Source organism: Dermochelys coriacea, chromosome 19, assembly GCF_009764565.3.
Source record: "Dermochelys coriacea isolate rDerCor1 chromosome 19, rDerCor1.pri.v4, whole genome shotgun sequence".
Taxonomy (NCBI): Eukaryota; Metazoa; Chordata; order Testudines; family Dermochelyidae; genus Dermochelys; species Dermochelys coriacea.
Genome location: NC_050086.2, coordinates 17,114,299 through 17,121,150, shown reverse-complemented (window position 1 = coordinate 17,121,150; position 6,852 = coordinate 17,114,299).

Genomic DNA, 6,852 nt, shown 5'->3' with positions numbered 1-6,852 from the left:
AAAATGTGCCCTGGAAATCAAATCTTTCTGTTCTTAAGTTCTCTAAGGTTAGCAGAATTCCAGTTATCACCAATACTTTTTCATTGGTCACATGATCTTTCCACAATATTTTCAGAACTATTCTATTACCCCATAATTCAAAGGATTGTCATTTCTTTATTATCAATTGTTTGAATGCCTTTGTTTCACAATCGACCAAATGTAAGATTTTAAGAACAGGAATTGAGAACCATGGTGGTTTCATGGCACCCGAACTTCCATAGCCCTGCAGTTTGGGTCAGACGCAGAGCCAGGTTCTGGATCTTTCTGGAATTTGGTATGTTTGGGAACCACTAGAGCCTGCCGACACCTGGGAAGTGTATTCATGCTCTTCACCAAAATTCATGTGCAGAACCTGAATATTTCACTATTCCACTGGAGGGTGGGAGTCACTGTGATGAATGGGGCTTTTCACAGTGTAAACAACCGCCTTCCACCAGCTGGGCAGAATCATCATTTTCCTGCATTTGCTCCAGGGGGCAGGAGAGTTGATATTTTCAGGAAATAAAAAGATTTTCATGGCAAAATGAGCGTTCCCAGGCTGGGAACTGTTTGCATGGTGAAGAAATGTTGAAGCCAGATTGAATTTATTTTTCTCTTGCACCAACAAGCACACACAAGTGTACACACTCCCATGCCCACAAACACACACATTCCTTTCTTTCCTATCTCAGCCAGCTTTGCAGACTTTGGGTAGAATTCATGCTGGAAGCTCAGTGCAAGGTCCTCTGCAGCACACAAACATGCTGCACAAAGCATCTGCTGGCAGCGGAGCTGCACTGGGCTGCTTGCACATCCGCTGCAGGAAGGGTCTCTGCGCTGACTGCACATAGGCTGGTGCAGACCATCTTTCAGGCGAGCTGGAAGCAGCCCAAGGGAAGGGCTGCATATCCACGTTCGCGCAGATGCTGTGCCTCAGTAATAAGCCCCAAGAGACCCTTGGAATGGGCTGGAGTAGCAGCTGCAGGGAGGCTACACAAAGGCACTGTACCCATGGCCCTGGTTGTGGGCAGTAGATTTCATCTCCCTACCCACCCTCCATTCCACTCACTGATCACCTGACTAACTGCAGCCTATGCCAAGAGAGTGAATTTCACCCTTTGGGAATATTTTCACATGGCTGCATTTGGGACTTCCATGCAATCCTAGAAACCCAGTAATGCAAAAATCCTGCTAGATCAGCGAGACAGGCAGAATGACTGTGTGCTCTTGAGTGCATTGTCCCACCTTCCTTGGAATACTGTGCCACAACTTCATAGATCTCAGCGAGGAAGTTTTGCTGCCAGAGTCTTTCCTCAGGGTAGAGGCAGAGGCCTAATAACTCTAGCCCCAAGCCCTGCTGTTACAGGGAAGATGGAGCATTTACATTTGCTTCTCTACATAACTCAACTTTTTTTTTCTTTAAATGAAAACAATAACAGAGCAAACCAAAACTTGCTGTGACATAAACCGACTCCCCATTACATACTATACCTGTGGCTATGTGAGTAATGGGCTACTCCCTGCCTAGCACAACACTACTGTTACATAGCTAGTGTCTGTTGGTGCTCTCTGTTTACCCTGTCTTATCTTTCCCCGCCTTTTCATCACTCTCTTGTTATGTTTGCTCAGTTAAGTCATCAAAACAAGTTTTCTCTCTCTCCCTACGCTTAGCCCAAGGAGCTCGACTAATCCTATGTAACCAAATTAACGTTTCATTTGCTTAATACGCCCTCCTGTACAACATATGTAAACGGCAATGAGATATGTCCATTTTAGGTCTGGTTTGCTGGAGAGAGAAGGAAGTTTAGAATCTCCAGTCAGGACATGAGCACAGGCAGAAGAAGGGGAAAGGTTTTCAATCTGTTTAAGGGCATGAGTTCTTTCTTGTATTTGTGTTTGTGCTTATGTTTTACATTGACTGTTTCGACGCTTGACAGAGCCATTTATGGCAGCAAAATAACTACTGTTGCTGCTACTACGATCTGCTCTTCTCCTGATATCTCAGTCCTTGGACAGGAGAAGTATATGAGGGGACAAGATTTCATGTTGTTTCCATAATTTAAAGATGATGGGGTTTGGGGGAAGGAGAAAAACCTAATAGATTTGGATTTCTTTAGTATCTGTGGAGTCCAGTTGCACAGCCCATAGATTACACCTAGAGATGGGCATAAGCCCCAAAGTTTAGTATAGATTTGGATATCAAATATGCTTCCGTTCAGACCCAAGGTGTTGGTTCAGCCCATTACAAACACAGATGCCAACTGTAAAATGTGGCTCTGGATTTGAGATTTCAAACACCTCCAAGGATCGATCTGTCTATCTTGGTTTTCACACTGCATTCATCATTGTGATATCTGAGTGCTTTGTTCTGGGGTGGGGGCTGTGTTTGGACCCAGGGGTCAGACTTCTCTCTATACACAAGTATAAGGGTTTTCAAGTAGGATGGTCTGAAGAGAACATAAAAACAGCCATACTGGTCAGAAAATGGTCCATCTAGCCCAGCATCCTGTCTTCCAACAATGGCCAATGCCAGGTGCTTCAGAGGCAATCATCAAGTGATCCATCCCCTGTCACTCATTCTCAGCTTCTGGCAGTCAGAGGTTTAGGGACACCAGAGCATGGGTTTGCATTCCTGACTACCTTGGCTAATAGCCATTGATCGACCTATCTTCCATGAACTTATCGCTCCCAGGAGGAAACATAGGGTAGTAGTGGTTGCTGACTCTCTTCTGAGGGGGACGGAGGCACCCATCTGTTGCCCTGACATGGCATCCCGGGTGGTATGCTGCCTGCCATTGGCCCGTATCCAAGACATTATGGAAGGATTGTCGAAGATCATCTGTCCTTCTGACTACTAACCCGTGCTACTCATCCATGTGGGCACTAATGATACTGCGAGGTATGACACTCAGCACATCAGAAGTGATCCAGGGCTCTGGGAGTACGGGTGAAGGAACTGGGAGCACAGGTGGTGTTCTCTTCAATCCTTCCAGTCAAGGGTAGGGGCCCAGGCAGAGACAGATGCATCCTGGAGGTGAATGCCTGCCTATGAGGATGGTGCCTCCAGGAGGGCTTCAGCTTCCTTGACCATGGGATGCTGTTCCAGGAAAAAGGATGCTAAGAAGAGATGGGGTCCACCTATCGAGGAAGGGGAAGAGCATATTTGGATACAGACTGGCTAACCTCGTGAGGAGGGCTTTAAACTAGGTTTGAAGGAGGCAGGTGACCAAAGCCCAAAGGTAAGTCAAGAACATGGAGACCTGGGAGGAGGGTCGGAATTTGCGGGGAGCATGGGCTGTTATAGCAGGGATAAAGGAGAGACAAAACAGAACTGGGGGTCGAGGGGGGATTCAAATCAGTATCTTAGATGCTTGTATACTAATGAGAGAAGTATGGGGAATAAGCAGGAAGAACTCAAACTGCTAGTAAATAAACACAACTATGACATAATATGCATGACTGGAATATTGATATAGAAGGGTACAGCTTGCTCAGGAAGGACAGGCAGGGAAAAAAGGGAGGAGGTGTTGCCTTAGATATTAAAAATGTATACACTTGGACTGAGGTTGAGAGGGAAATAGGAGACATACTTGTTGAAAGTCTCTGCGTAAAGATAAAAGGGGTAAAAAACAAGGGTGATGTCATGGTAGGGGGTCTACTACAGACTACCTAACCAGGAAGAAGAGGTGGATGAGGCTTTTTGTAAGCAACTAACAAAATCATCCAAAGCCCAGGACTTGGTGGTGATGGGGGACTTCAACTACCCAGACATTTGTTGGGAAAATAACACAGCAGGGCACAGATTGTCTAACAAGTTTTTGGAATGTATTGGAGACAATTTTTTACTTCAAAAGATGGAGAAAGCTACTAGGGGAGAGACTGTTCTAGATTTGATTTTGACAAATAGGGAGGAACTGGTTGAGAATTTGAAAGTGGAAGACAGCTTGGGGGAAAGTGATCATGAAATGACAGAGTTCATGATTCTAAGGAATGGTAGGAGGGAGAACTATCCCACTGCATAGGAAAGACAGGAAGTATGGCAAGAGACCACCCTGTCTTAACTCAGAGATCTTCCATGACCTGAAACTCAAAAAAGAATCCTACAAAAAGTGGAAACTAAGTCAAATTACGAAGGATGAATATAAACAAATAACACAAGTATGTAGGGACAAAATTAGAAAGGTCGAGGCACAAAACGAGATCAAAATAACTAGAGACATCAAGGGTAACAAGAAAACATTCTACAAATACATTAGAAGCAAGAGGAAGACCAAAGACAGGGTATGCCCATTACTCAGTGTGTGTGTGTGGGGAAACAATAACAGAAAATGTGGAAATGGCAGAGGTGCTTAATGACTTAATGACTGGACAGTCTCTATGTAAAAGAATGAATGGACACAAATCAGACGTCAAGAATTATAACATTCAAAAACCAGTTGGAGAACACTTCAATCTCTCTTGTCACTCGATCACAGACCTGAGAGTGGCTATACTTCAACAAAAAAGCTTCAAAAACAGACTCCAACTAGAGACTGCTGAATTGGAATTAATTTGCAAACTGGATACAATTAACTTAGGCTTGAATAGAGACTGGGAATGGATGAGTCATTACACAAAGTAAAACTATTTCCCCATGGTATTTCTCCCTCCCACCCCACCCCCCACTGTTCCTCTGATATTCTTAAAAAGAAAAGGAGTACTTGTGGCACCTTAGAGACTAACAAATTTATTAGAGCATAAGCTTTCGTGAGCTACAGCTCAAAATGCATCCGATGAAGTGAGCTGTAGCTCACGAAAGCTTATGCTCTAATAAATTTGTTAGTCGCTAAGGTGCCACAAGTACTCCTTTTCTTTTTGCGAATACAGACTAACACGGCTGCTACTCTGAAATCTGATATTCTTGTTAACTGCTGGAATTAGCCTACCTTGCTTGTCACCATGAAAGGTTTTCCTCCTTTCCCCCCCCTGCTGCTGGTGATGGCTTATCTTAAGTGATCACTCTCCTTACAGTTTCAGAGTAGCAGCCGTGTTAGTCTGTATTCGCAAAAAGAAAAGGAGTACTTGTGGCACCTTAGAGACTAACAAATTTATTAGAGCATAAGCTTTCGTGAGCTACAGCTCACTTCAGCTGTAGCTCACGAAAGCTTATGCTCTAATAAATTTGTTAGTCTCTAAGGTGCCACAAGTACTCTTTTCTCCTTACAGTGTGTATGATAAACCCATTGTTTCGTGTTCTCTGTGTGTGTGTATATAAATCTCGCCTCTGTTTTTTCCACCAAATGCATCCGATGAAGTGAGCTGTAGCTCACAAAAGCTTATGCTCTAATAAATTTGTTAGTCTTTAAGGTGCCACAAGTACTCCTTTTCTTTTTGCGAATACAGACTAACACGGCTGCTACTCTGAAACCTCTGAGGGGTGTACAGGGAACTATGTGAGATGTGAGCGACAACAGACGGAGTCTCTACAGCCTCATGAAATCCCAATTCAAACCTGGGAACATGTCATAACACACCTGGACACTTTTAATGACAGGAAGTTGGACTGTGTGGAGGACACTGAGGTAAGACTTGTGATAAGGAAACTGAAGGTGCAGGGTCTGGCATCCCTGACTTGTGATGCTCACATAATGGCCACAGCACACTGCAGCAGAATACAACTGATTCAGCCCCAAATGGGTTGAGCACAAGACCTCTCTTGGGGACCCACAAAGCAAAGGGAGGCAGAGTCGGCACTAAGACATTCAGGAGACTGATGGCAAAAGCCAAACGGACAGGAAGGGGTCACCATCTGGCCATGATGGACCATTGTAATTCTCCTTCCCAGGGCCCAAATGGTAGCCCAGCACAGGGACTGATGGGCCAGAGAACCAAGACTCTGCTTCCCATGAGGGGTCATCTGTGGCAGCCCAGGGGTGGAAATACAGACAGGACACAGACGCAGTTAAGAGAACACCAAGCTAGGCAAGCCCACCATAACAAAGGAGCCAAGGACCTGAAGCCACTACGCACAGGTGCGTAGACTTGGGTCCAAACATCAATAGCCACACAAAGCAATGGCAAAGGGCAAGAGTCCCAGCTGCAGTCGGGCACAGGCCATGTGAGGTCACTACAGAGTCAGGAGAGCAGTGGAGATGAAAGCAGAGATAACTACAGAATAGTGACAGACAGACAGCACATCCAGACAGACGGGGCCAAAGTCAGGACCAGGGGGACTAGAAAGACCCTCAGCCATCATCTGGCCTGATGTAGGAGAGTCAGGAAGAACGAGTCACACAGAGGACTAACAGAAGGAGGGCAGCACCTGGCTGGAGACAAGTTTCCACCAACAGCTGTAACACACACAAGAAGTGGAGACTGGTTTGAAGACCAGCACACTTGGAAGGAATTTAGGCCTAACAGACACAATAGGAGACCATTAAAGGCCATGTCACAAGGATGGGATATATGACTAGCAACCACTGGCCCCAGTAAGTCAGGAAACATTGACACAAAGATACAACAACAGCCAGAAACGTTAAAGAGAAAGTTGTAGCAACAAGCATGAAATCTGGAGGAAGGAGCACCGTTTGCAGCAGGGAAGAGATTGGAGGACGCCCGAGGAAGTCGGTCTGTGTGCAAACGGCTGAAAGGCTCACTCCAGCTGCATCCCTTCTGGAAATAGCGCTCTTCATAAAGGGCTCGTGTAGTGTTAGAAACAGGAGTCCTCTCCTGCCGTTAACACGGCACACAGCACGTGAACTAGGTCACTGGAGCCTCCATTTTATTTGATCACACTGGAAAAACCAAATCACTTGAATTATAAATAATTCAACTTCCATTCTTCAGTCTGAT